Source organism: Myotis yumanensis, unplaced genomic scaffold, assembly GCF_028538775.1.
Source record: "Myotis yumanensis isolate MYYU_CA2020_CCGP unplaced genomic scaffold, mMyoYum1.0.hap1 SCAF_18, whole genome shotgun sequence".
Classification (NCBI taxonomy): Eukaryota; Metazoa; Chordata; class Mammalia; order Chiroptera; family Vespertilionidae; genus Myotis; species Myotis yumanensis.
Window position 1 is genome coordinate 16,443,424 of NW_027223769.1, and position 13,280 is coordinate 16,456,703.

The 13,280-nt window shown below is 42.5% G+C and overlaps 1 protein-coding gene across 1 annotated transcript in view; it reads right to left on the bottom strand.

The window, feature by feature from the left end:
• Positions 1-13,280, bottom strand: part of CDH13 (cadherin 13) — a 1,029,479-nt gene that overhangs the window by 824,670 nt on the left and 191,529 nt on the right. The gene's annotated exons all lie outside the window — the stretch shown is intronic.

The following is a 13,280-nucleotide window of genomic DNA, read 5'->3' on the forward strand; positions in this document are numbered from 1 at the left end:
AGGGTGCAGAGTAGGATGGCCAACAGGCCCCATATGGCCACTTATTCTCAGTGAGTTCTTCAGAATAAGATTGATTGGCATGTAAAGGTGGCCTTTAGTTTGTGGATTAATTGCTAACCGTTAAATATCAAGGATTTAAAAAAAATAAATGCCTGGATTTGAAATAGCACTGGGACTGGACTCAAACAGAGCAACATCCCACAGATGATAAGGATAACCCCATGATGGGCAGAGCTTCACCTCCACACAGCTACAGTCCATGCTCCTCCCTCTTTGACCCCAGCAACAAGTACCATTTGCCTTTTATTATACCAGTTGTGCTGTTGGTTTCCTAAATTCAACTTAAAAGTGATTTTTTGTTTGTATTCATCTTTATATAAATTTTTCTTGCACCCAAACCTCTTCATTCTTTTACGTTACCTCCCTAGCTTCCCCAGGCACCTGAGCTTCCATTCTGCATCTACCAGTATTCCTAGAATAAAGTTTCCCCGAAGGAGTCACAGAGCTGTCTCGGTTGCAGTGAAACTACCACCACCACCATGAAAAACGCTCCTGCCTTCTCCTCTGGAACTTCCCTGTTCCGTCTTCTAGAGTGTGAGGAGCTGAATCAGTCTATTCCATTAAGTTCATATTTTTCCGGAGCATCAGGCCCTTCCTCTAAGCCCATTTGTTCAAAGGCACAGACATTTTAGGGTGATAAAAGTGGCTTATTGCTGGTCTCCAAAGACTGAGGACTGCCTCTCCATCAACTTCACAGCCGTGTCAAAGGATCACGCTTCCCTAATCTCTACAACAGGCACGCAGCCCTTTCAGCCTGCCTCTCACTGAAAACAAACAAAAAAAGTAGATCCAGATACAAATACATTATGTCACAACACCCCCAATACAATGTGCATTAAATTTAGGTGTGGATGAGATGGTCTCTTCTCGCTATCAGGCAGATATTAATCAGGTTTGGGGCTAAGAAGAAAGAAAACATCTGACGCAAAATAGTTTGACAGGAACATTAAATATTTTGTTCTCATGTCTACTTGAGTCCGAAAGTTCAATTACCTGAAATTTCATGAGTCAGTCCTTCAGATATTTTCAACTTAAGGTGGATTACTGCAATTGCCAAAGTTTTTGCTAATCCTATTGCTCTTTCAAAGTAAGTCTGATCTTTCTTAGGGGAAAATAGTATATCTCATCCATAGTAAAATTTGGAGGAAAAGGATCATCAAAAGTTATACAGTGTAAAATATGATCACATGAAAGGACTCCATATTTGTCTGGGAGACCATAGTAGAGTATCCCTCAATCTAGGAGACTACAGTAAGTCTCCCTCAATAGTCAGACGTCGGCTACAGACTCTGTTCTAAGGAGGAAAGCTGGAGCAGAGAGATGCATGTTGTGATGGCTGCAGTCCCCTGGGGCCACTCTATCCATAAGAAGGCCAGCAAGGCCTGTATCGAAGTGGGAGGTGCTGAAAGCAAGAACTAATGCAGTGGGAAAGGGGCTGGGGAAGAGAGAGAACTGGTCCCAGTTGGAGTGACCAATTTTCTTGGTTTTCCTGGGACTATCTGGGATTTTTAGCACATCACAGGAAACTCCTCAGCCCTAGACACCCTAGCCCAGCAGAGAAATGATGGCACACTCAGACTGAGCCATTGGAGAAGAGAGGGATATAGGAGTTAGCAAAAGTATGGGAGGAGTTAGAGAGAAGGGGCACAGGGCATAGAACAACATCCCAGTAACAATGTGGTACCTTTATCTCATCAAGGAACTAAAGGTCCAGAAGAGGAGACAGTTTCCAGAGGGACAGAGAGAGCTGCATGGAGGGGACTCCCTGAGAGGAGCAAGGACCCCTAGTGGGGGACACCAGCAGCCTGTAGAAACTTACTCTCCTCCCTTTCTCTGAGCTCTTATCCTTGTCCCCCACTGGCTAAAGCAGGGGTCCTCAAACTTTTTAAACAGGGGGCCAGTTCACTGTCCCTCAGACCGTTGGCGGGCTGGACTATAGTTTAAAAAAACAAACAAACTATGAACAAATTCCTATGCACACTGCACATATCTTATTTTGAAGTAAAAAAACAAAACGGAAACAAATACAATATTTGTATTTGCATGTGGCCTGCAGGCCGTAGTTTGAGGACCCCTGGGCTAAAGCATTGACTGGCAATCACGGCCCACTGCCTGTTTTGGTAAATAAAGATTTATTGAAACACAGCCATGACCATTGATTTACATTGCCTATGTCTACTTTTGTTACCATGGTTAGCTAGATATTGATAAGAAGGAAGCAAAAGTAATCAGACATTTTAAGCATAGTCAGCTGGATAGCCTATTTGCTTCACCATGAAGCTACAGCTTCACACACACACACACACACACACACACACACACACACACACGCCAGGGAACCACCCATCTGTTCCCTGCAGATCACTGGGGAAAGAGATAAAACAAAAGGGGGAGGTAAACATATGTGCAATAGAAGTCAGCTTGACCATAAAGGCCTATCAGTCTAAGCTAGGAAAAAAGATTATTGGTGAGGGGGTGGGTCCAATGTAAGTTGAGAAAGCTTGGGAAGTTGATTGGTTATTTTGAAAATAACCAAGCTTGGTTAAAACCCCAAGGAACAAAGAGTTAACTTTCAATATTTCTCTATCTCCCTCTCTCTCCTCTCTCTCCTACCAGTAACACACTTGTCCTTTCATTCAAATGCTCGCTCAACTGGGAGCATATTCATGTGGGTCTAGCAGCCACCAAGGCCCGTATACCATGCAGGCTCTGAAGGACTAAGCTTTAATATGAAACAGAAACTCTGGACACTGGCCTTTGTCTTACATTGGTGAAGATAAGGGTGGACTTTTTCCATGGTGGGATGGAAGGGAAGGGACAGTGGAAACCCAGGAGGGGAACTTCTTTGATTTTGTATCACAAATAAATCATCTTGCCACCCCACAACCTCCCGTGAGTGGTTCCATGAAATGCTCCTCTCAAGATCCAGTGGAAGAGACTGATTTCAACTGAGAACACTTTCATATTGCATGACAGAGTTGAGTGACTGTGACAGAGACCCTGTGGCCTGCAAAGCATACAATATGCAGTATCTTGCCCTTTACAGAAAAAGTTTGCAGGCCCTTGGACTAAGCCCACTGGAAGCCAAGGAACAGGGAAACAGAATATAGGGCAGAGGGCAGGGTGAAGAAGCATAAAGAGTGGACCTGGAGAAATCAAGGAAGTTGCACAGCACACCCCGTAGCTGTGACCTCAATCACAAACCCGGAGAACTACCAGGAGAGCCTAGTCCCAAAACCAGAGGGCCCACAATCACCTGGAGTGTAAACAAAACCATGGGCTTCTTGAGCAGCCCCCCATGAATTAGGCTCCTGCAGAAAATGTGCCCTTTTGGAAAAATAGGATTTTAAAAGCCTAGTGGCACCAGACTCTTTATGATATTAGTTGAATCGATTTTCTGTAAGTCCAATATTTTTAAATAATTTTTTAAACATCCAAAGAAAATACTTTAAATTAATAAATAGGAAGGATGCATGGGTTTTTTGTATTCTTAGGGATAGAGAACAATTAAATATTTCATAATTTTCAAAATCCATGTGACAAAAATTAGTTGAATACTTACTCCCTCCAGTCCTATACTAGACACTAGAGATATCACAGCAGAACAGATATGTTTTTCTGCCCTTGGGGAGCTTAATTCCAGTGGAGGAGATACTAGTGAACAAGTAGAAAATAAGTACTGGCTAATTTCAGAGTGTTAAATTCTATAGAGAAATTAAAACTGAGTGATGGAGTGGAGGAAGGACATTAGATGGTGGTTGGGCAAGCATCTTTAATGAGGAGAATGAGGAGGACTCGGTCAGGCCAAGGTTAGGGAAGAGCATTGGAGGTAGAGGCAGTAACAAGTACAAAGGCAAGGTTTTGGTGCAGGAATATGCCCACTGATGGGAGGGAGTCCAGGGCAGCTGGGTGTAGTACAGTGAATGAGGCCAAAGAGCAGGACGAGGCCTATGGCCAGTAATGCTGCACAAAAATAGTTAAAATAACAGATCTGAGTCTGCAATCTTAGAATGGCCTTCTTACAAATTGGCCCCCAGCTGGCCTCTGGGTACTTGTATTCAGGAGAGTCCCACTACCCCACCTTATAAGGATACCTCACTAGGCCTAAACCGTTCATACACTGTGGTTTATGCTGAGCAGTTACCTCCCTCTGGAAGCCTGAAATTTCACTAATTTCCAGGTAGAATGTGCCTATACGACCAGCCCCCAGTAAAAACCTAGGGCCTTCCTTGGTTGGCACCATTTCACATGCATCACAACTTGCTGCTAGAGGAACTAGAGGCGTCCTGTGGGACTCCACTGGGAAAGGACTGCCGTGCCTGGCTTCCCACAGATTTCACCGCAGAAACCCTCCCTTTGCCGGCCTTGCTCTGCATCCTTTCCCTGTGACAAATCCTAGCCATGAATATGACCATGTGCTGAGTCCTGGGACCCCTGACACGACAGCTGTGCACTTCGTTTACTTTCTCGGTGCCAGACAGAACCCAGGGGAAGCACTTCACACAGACTTTGCCATGTACTCCTCTCCAGGAGTCTCTGTGCTTGGCAACCCCTCCCAGACGTCACCACCACAAACATTTTAAAGGTGAAGTAATTAAGATGCAGAGAGTTTCTGTACCTCCCTCAAGGTCACCCAGCCGAGCCCACTTGACAGAGTACCGAGGTGGTCTAACTCCCAGTCCTGTGAATGGCCCCGGGGCTCAGCCATAGCACACACAGCCTGCAGGAAACTCAGGGATATTTTCGCATATTTGTTTGACTTCTATCACAAAGGGTCGCCCATTTTAAGACTTTCCTCTATTTTATCATGAGATGCTCCAGCAAAGCTCATTCAAGCTCCGCCTCTTAATCTAGATAGTGAATTTGAGCCTTTGTTGTAAGAAAGACTATTAAGATTTGGCAATAAGATTTTTCAAGGGTGATAAATATCCCTTTACGAGGACTTCCTATCCATTGATGGAATAACTTTCCTAAAAATGAAAGTCACACTTGGAGAATGGAAGGGTGGGTTATGAAAATGCAAATTAGAATGATTGTATTGGTTGAGCAAATTCAGTTCATCTTGTCACAAAGAAGTAGGAGGTGGGTAGGCCCCTATGAAGCCATGTCTCAGGTGTTATAGAATGCAGACACACAGCATTCGTGGCCACAGAAGGGAGCATGATGTCCGCTGTTCAAAGGCAGCAGCGAAAAATGCCAAGATGCTATCATTTGCATTATTCTAGAACTTATTTGTGTGCTTTTGAAGAAAAATATCTCTTTAGGCCTGGCCTCCTTTGTCAGTTTTTCTCAAAGTAGGTTGCATATACCACTGTAGTATGTGGAATTATTTTAGGCCGAATACTCACATGAACATTTTTTACTTTAATAATTCTATTCTTATTATAATGCTTACTTCCTATTTATAGTAAGCAATACTGACTTTCTATTTAGGGTAGTGACAGAAAATTTTTTTTCTAACTATACTTGTACCAAATAGTAAATAAAAGTTAGTAACTGAAGAGAATGTGGTTATATATAAAATATTTGAGTTGGGGAAACCCTGAACTGGATAACTTATCTGGGAAGGTTTGCAGACAGGGAATTTCAGCCAAAGGTAGGGGAGTGAGATGAGGGTAGACAGGAGTCAGAACCAGAAGAAAGTAAAGCCACACTAACTGAGGTGAGTGATTTTCCAAGTGTGGTCTCCAGACCAGCAGCTTCTGCTCGGGAGCTTGTTAGAAATGCAGAGTCCCAGGCCCACCTCAGACCCACTGAGGCAGAAATTCTGGAGGTGGGACCCCACAATCTGTGTTTTCACAGTGGCGCCTTAAGTTTGAAAAACACAGGGGTGTCACCATTCAATCACTCATTCTTTCAATGAACTCGAATGAAGCATCTATTACATGTGAGGCTCATAGCTGCACTCAAAGCCCTGGAAAACCACAAAGAAAAAAATCATTTCAAACATTTCACTAAGGACGTGTGGCACATGCTGTGAGTGAATCATGGCAAATTCTGATGAGCAGGGCCCAGCAAATGAGACTCTGCTGCAGGGAAGGCTCCAGCATGGCCTCCCAGGGTGTTTGCAGGGCAGACTTCCTGGGGTGACCAAGACATACACTCATTTTATTGTCATACTGATCAAGCTGATGAAACTCTGGCCAAGCATTAAATGCCCTTGGTGAGCTGGAGGCAAGCACGCACACTGGTCCCCACAGCCAGGCAGCCCTGGCCTCCTCCTCTGTGTGAGCCAAGACCCTCAGAGCCTGGGGAAAATTATATCTGGAGACAGGATGAGGCCACTGGTCAACTCTGTCACAGCTGAGAAAACTGCAGAGCAAGAGTAAAGCCAGAAAGAGGGTCATTTCACCTGATCAAGGGGTGTAGCAACTGATTCACTCTCCCCGGGAAATTTACTGGGTGCGGGTCCCTATTTGCAGCTTAGTATGCAGCCCCTGCATCGAATCCAGATGCCATGTGACCTTGGGAAGAGCGGAGACCAAAACGTCCACAGTGCTTTCTCTGTGAATGTTGGAGGAGCATGAGCTGGTTAAACTCTATACAGCTGCTGCCCAACGTGGAAGCCTCCGGCGCCCATAAGATGTGCTGTAAGAACAAACTGCCCACTGGTTTCAAAGGCTCAGTATGAAATGTAAAATGTTCTATTTGTAATTACATATGGCTTACATGTTGAAATGATACTACTTTGGATGCATCTGGTTAAAGAAAATATATTACAATGAATGTCCCCTGTTTTTTTTTTTTTTTCTTCTGTTAATGTGGCTACCAGAAAACTTAAACTTATGTATGTGGCTCGAATTAGATTTCGATTGCGCAACACTGCTCCAGAGCTTTTTCTTAAAAGGCCAAGGATGCTATGTGACCTTGGAAAGGTCTACTTTAGAGTTTGTGGACCAAGAGGCAAAATAGAAGACATTATGTCAGTACTTATATAAGCATTTAAAATTCAGTTGTTTAAAAATGTAAAAACCATTCTTAGCATGTGCCTACGCAAACAGGTGCCAGCCTGGGTTTAACCCACAGGCCACAACTTGCAGACCTCTATTCTAGAGGGTAATGTTCTCAAAACAACTAGCATATAGCCCCGTGGACCCCACAGTCCGTTTCTGTGGAGCCAATTGTGTGAGCAGACATCTATCAGATGAGTGATAACAGTGAGCAAACTGAGGCTTAGATCCAAAGTTGATCAGCAGCAAAGAGGCAAGGTGAGACTTGAACAAAGGCGTGTAGGATTAGAAAGTTCATATTCTTAATTATCTTCTTCAGCAATGAAAGGCGCCTTTGTATTTTCTCCTTTTCTCTTTTCTGAGGGAGTCTTTCTTATGGTTGCATGACCATGTCAGATGGCCCCGATAATATGCCTGGCACTGAGTAGGTGGTTTGTGGATGGAAAGGAAAAGGAATGTATAAAGAAATGGGGCCTCCTGGCAGTTTTGAATCTCCCTCTTGCCTTTCCTTTAGCACACATGACCAAAGGTTGAGTGTAGCTCAGCCATCCTGGCCCCTGCTTTTCCTGCATGAGGCCTGACCTTTAAATTCATTTGAAAGATACAAGCAGCCTGCCAGGTGGGGGTGGGGGTGGGGAAATAAGACCTTCAGGGTTCCAGTAGCAAGAATTATATTCAGTGTGCCAAGAGTTAATCCTCTGATGCAGAGAATTATTAAGAGAGAGAATACAAAGCAGTTGTACCCTATATTCTGAACAGAAAAACTTGCTAGTGCTGAATTGAGAAAATTATTCTTTATTAAAAATGAGATAGTCACGGGCCAGTGACTAATCCTGATTGGGTTCAGAGACAATTCCCCACCCATGAAGCAAGTAATACATTTCTGGATAAAGATGCATTGTTAAATACAAAATGCCAATAGCATTGTGACTCATCTTTTCTAGGCTCCCTTATAAGATCGTTTTACATTATAATGGTATCAACAGTGAAAAGACCCTCACTATGCTCACACCCCTTTTCTCTACTAAGTAGCCCCTGAGTTGTTGGTCCTAGAGCTGGGGCTTCCTTCCAGCTTTGGTCCTGGTCAGGGGTCCCCTGAGAATTCTATGACACAGGAGAGGACCAAAGATAGATTCCACTAAGTGGCTGAATTGGCATTAGGCTCTTCCTTGGACATAGAGAAGAATAGAGAAAGAGCAAATTTCCATCTCTATTGATTGTGACAGGAACACAAGTCCCTTGAGTGACAGAAGACTAGAAGAAAACAAACTAAGAATTTGAGAACTCAGTGAGCATGGGGATTAGAATGAGGCCATTAGGTTCTTGGATTGAATCTGGACTTTGAAGTCAAGCAGACCTGAACATGAATCTTCATATCACCATTTACTACCTATGCAGCTTCTACTGAGACACTTTCTTGTCTAGGGCTGAATTTTGGTGCATCCATGGGCAGGTTAACTACATTACAGGGTCAGTGAATAATAGGCTCATTAACGTGCTTGGCACATAGAAGGAAGTGCTACATAATTATTCATATTAACATTTGAAATCAGAAATCCCTGGAAAGTCTGAGATGTTTGCTTGCTGTACAAATTAGAGAAGGCTGTTAGGAGATGGATCTATGTCAACTGGCCTCTCATATCAGTTCTCCCTCTGTCTACCATCTGGGAGTGCTACCACAACATACTGACTCATTTTAGGTGTAAGAAGGTATAATTCCAGGGTGGAATTTAACAAATGTGTCATTTCTTTCTATTTTGTTCAAGTAACAGACATTGCTAATCTATTGCTACATTTCTATGATGTTTGCTGGATCCAACATCAGAATTCTTCCCAACACAGCCTCCTATCATCTGCTGCCAAATAATGGAAGTTTCACCTGAACTAAAATCTGCCTATTTTCCTTGGTGTAGTCAAGTTTTCATACCATTTCAGTGGTTGACACCCACTAGATCAGCGGTTCTCAACCTGTGGGTCGCGACCCCTTTGGTGATCGAATGACCCTTTCACAGGATGGTCACCTAAGACCATCCCGCATATCAGATATTTACATTACGATTCGTAACAGTAGCAACATTATAGTTATGAAGTAGCAACGAGAATAATTTTATGGCTGGGTCACAACATGAGAACTGTATTTAAAGGGCCAGAAGGTTGAGAACCACTGCACTAGATGACCAACAAATTCATTTGCTTTCTATCCATTTGTGTTTCAGAATAACGGTGCTGACTGATCTAGGTGAATGAGTTTATTGTAACATGGCAATGTTATCAAAATAATTTCAAATTGCTTTTTTTTTGGTGGTGGTAGTAGTTGAAAGATTATTAGATTGACATGTTTCACTGTGAATTTGCACAAGGTTTATAAATCTAATTAGAACTGTGGATGACAGCAGGCTTCACACAGCCTATAGATATGTTCAGTAAACTGCACTGTCTGATTTTCATCAGGATTTTTGTAACCATATTGACTGAGCAACAAAAAGAAGGAGGAAAATGAGAAAGAGGAGGTGAAAAGTTACACAAAAGTCATGAGTACCCATTTGCTCTAAAACATTTAAAGCTATAACAAAGGCAATGAACTCATTAGGGTTGAAAAGCAAGCTCTAGACATTGCAAAACTTATTTTCTAACTGGTTTCATGTTCATAATTAATGCCTAATATTCTGCCATTTATAAGGAAATAAAATAAACAGTGGTTTAATGAGATTTCACTAGGCCACTTGCAAGCACTCAATCAAATCTTATTTTTAATATGTGAAAAATGTCTTCTGGATTCTTAATGCATTTAGGGTCAACAGTAACATCTTCATACATAAAAGATTCCATTCCGCTTTTAAAGAGGAGGTAATTATAAGAAAACGGTCACACAGAAGGTCTAGGCTTTGTGTAACTTCTATTCTAATTAATTTATCATATGTGGGATTTTGCTTTGGCTTCCAAGTGTTGATCTTTTATAGCTACCACGTTTCATGTGATAATGGGTTTTATTTCTTCAAAAGGTCATCTTTGATACAATTTCACTGTTAGCAGAGGGAACTGGAAGCATGGGTGTTTCTGTATGTCACTGTATCCTGAAAAGTCATTCGGCAAAGTCCTGGATCTTTTTTGCCCTTAGATGTTATTTAAAAACCAAGGGGTCAAGTCATTTGAACAGAAGGTGAGAAATTCAATTAATCATTAGGAAGGTTCTCATCACCATGCCAGCCCCATGAAAGCTTATGGATCAACAGAAATATATGTATTTGAGAATTTGTTTCCTATTTCCCCTTCTGTTTCCTAAGTGAAATGACCCGGATGTGATTGTTATTTAGTCTTGCATTTACTTTGTGGCTGGTTTTCTTGGGGCAGCGTGATCCACAGTGGGGCCCTCAGCCCTTTCATCACCAGGGAGCCTTTGTGGTGTTGTTTGATTGTTTCCTTCTGGTCCTTCACATTCTTTGAAAATTTTTGGTCTTCCGTGCAAGATGCAGTTCATTCCCCAGGGACTCCCCACCCCTACCACTTAAAAGAAAATCAAAGATATACACAATTGTCTAATGGAAGCATCTTAGATAACCTACCAAACTGAGTTGATAAAATTCTGGCTCAAAGAAGAGAAACTTGATGACTGCCAAGCCTGGGATAAGCGTGCAATTTTAGTTGAGATTTCTGAAATGCTGACAATTTGCAAATCACAATTACTGACTGCAAAGAAACCCCTAGATTAAGGCTTCTCAAAGCCACTGTGCATGCAAATCACCTGGGATCTTGTTAAAATACAGATTTTGATTCACTGGGTCTGTGTGTGTGTGGGGAGTGGGGGATTAAGGGGAGGGACCTGAAACTCTGCATCTCTGACAAGCCCCCTGGAGCCTAGGGGATGCTGATGGGCTGCTACAGGGACCACACTTTGAGAAGCAAAGCCCTGGATAGTAACAGGGAGCAAACAGGGAATTGATCACAACACAGGGTGCAGTTTCAGCTCCAAGAAGATTTGTTCAGCACCCTCTGTATGCCAGGCCCATTACAACACCAGGTACATTTTTATATACAATATTTTAATGGGACAGTTTTCCTTCAATGGCTCATTCCAATCCTGCCACATAAAAGTTCTGTGCATCCCAAAAGAAGAGCTGTACCATGCCTGGGATGGGATTATTTCTACGGCCATTATAATATGCACATACTATCATTTTAACTGACCTTTCTCCTTGCACAAAATAATTCACAGATTAATTTAACTAATGTTTATGGACCAGGTACTATGCTAAGCAATAGGTATATACTGCTAAAAAATATACATATATGCCCTGCCCTCAGGAAGTGTCGACCTAGCAAGACATTGACAAGTAACAACACAGAAATATGTGACTACATGTGATGAGTATTGGGCAAGAAGAGAGAGAGAGTGCATTCTCTAATCTTCTCAGTGCTCTTACCCCTCACCCATTTAAAAGCAAACAAAACTGTAGGTCCCACTCTTTGTTTGCACTGTGTCATTCCCCATTGGCTCAAGAAGGTTCCTTGTGTCAAGTACCATGCCTGCTGCAAACAACAGGACTTGCTGCTCTCAGTAATCACAAAGGACGGTGGGAGAGAAAAGATGCTGACTCCCATCATTGCTACTCGAGATGCAGAATGGGACGTGGCACAAGAGAGCCTAGCACAGTGTCTCACAGAGCCGGCCTTTAGTAGATACTTTTGACTGAATAAATGAATGGAGGAGTCAGTAAGCATAAGGCCAGTGTATTCTCCAAATGTGAGAGTCAGAAAAGACGCAGCAAAGTGGCTCTTATGAGCTTTACTACAGACAGAATGGGGTATGGATCCCAGGCCTGACAGCCTCCAGCCCTAGGAAATTTTGTTCTCTCTTCTGAAAAAAAAAAGTGATAAATTTTTTCCCATAGGATTGTTGTGGGGATTAAATGGGATAATATGTATGAAATGCTTACTCCAGGGCCTGGCAAAGGTTGACAATTCAGTAAACGATAATGCTTGTTACTTTTAGCATCATCTCTTACTACTATTTTCCTAAAAATCATTATGGAAATAGCATATGATATGGCTTTCAAAAGAGGTGAAGCATTTTGACACTTAGAGATGATGAGAAAGTTTCTGCAGAGAAAACAAGTCTTGAAAAATCAGATTATTGCTTACACATTCAATAAATATGCCACTGGTTATTTGTGCTTGCCAGGGAATTAGGTAGAGATTAATTAATATTTATAAAGTATTTTGCTATCCATGTAATATCTGGTAAGCAATTAGTTCTATAACACAAAGCCAAATCCTTTTACACACCAAACAATGTAAAACAAACTGAACACAGCTGTGTAAGAAGGAGCAGAATTTGATTAACTCCTGTTGTTGGAAATACACAGTCAGTTGGATTTTCCCCCTTATAGTTATTTTCTTGCTGATTTTCTTGGCTTCCTAGGGCATTGTTCTGCCTCACCCCCTGCAGCCCCAAATCAAATTGTTTCCTCCTGGGTAGCAGTGAAAACAGGAGTGGAATGAAGGCAAATGCAGCCATGGTCCCTCCTTCCTGGGAGGTGTGCTGAGCCCAAGAGTTTATAAAATATTTAACAAGGAGGCAGATCAGGCTCCCAAGTACCTATTTCCTTACCCGGCATCCTAGTGAAGTGGTGTTAAAGGTTATAGTTCCCTTGCTCTAGGTCGTTACAGAGGGCTTTGGGTAGAGGATGGGAACAAATTAAGTCAAAAGCAAAAATGGGCTCCTCATTGGCAGTGCTTCCTCTGTCTCTCTCCTCTCATGTGTGCATATTGCCAGGTCCCTGGTGGACTTTGACTGGATTCTCCCAAACCCTTCTAAGCGTTTTCCAGGAACCATTCTTACTTATAGACAATGTGCATGTCCATAAATCCCTTGTCCCTGCTGATTTCTAAAGCCACCATCCAGCACTGCCCTGAAAATTCCACCCTTGTGTTCACTGAGGAAGCTTCTGATCCATGAGACTTTACCTAAAAACCTGGCCCATAAAACATACAAAAGGAATTATGGTGGATTTGGAAGCAGCTGTCAGGGGTCTAGCTTCCTCTTCCTAGATGCAACCCCAGAAAGGGTTCTGGGATGGTACTGAAAGTCTTATCTTGGTGGAGGCCTTCCTAATAAAATACAACTGAAATAAAAATGGGCAGAAGACCTGAACAGGACATGCAGATGGCCAAGAGACATATGAAAAAATGCTCAACGTCACTAGTCATCAGAGAGATGGAAATTAAAACAACAATGAGGTACCACCTCATCTCTGCCAGAATGGCTCTCAT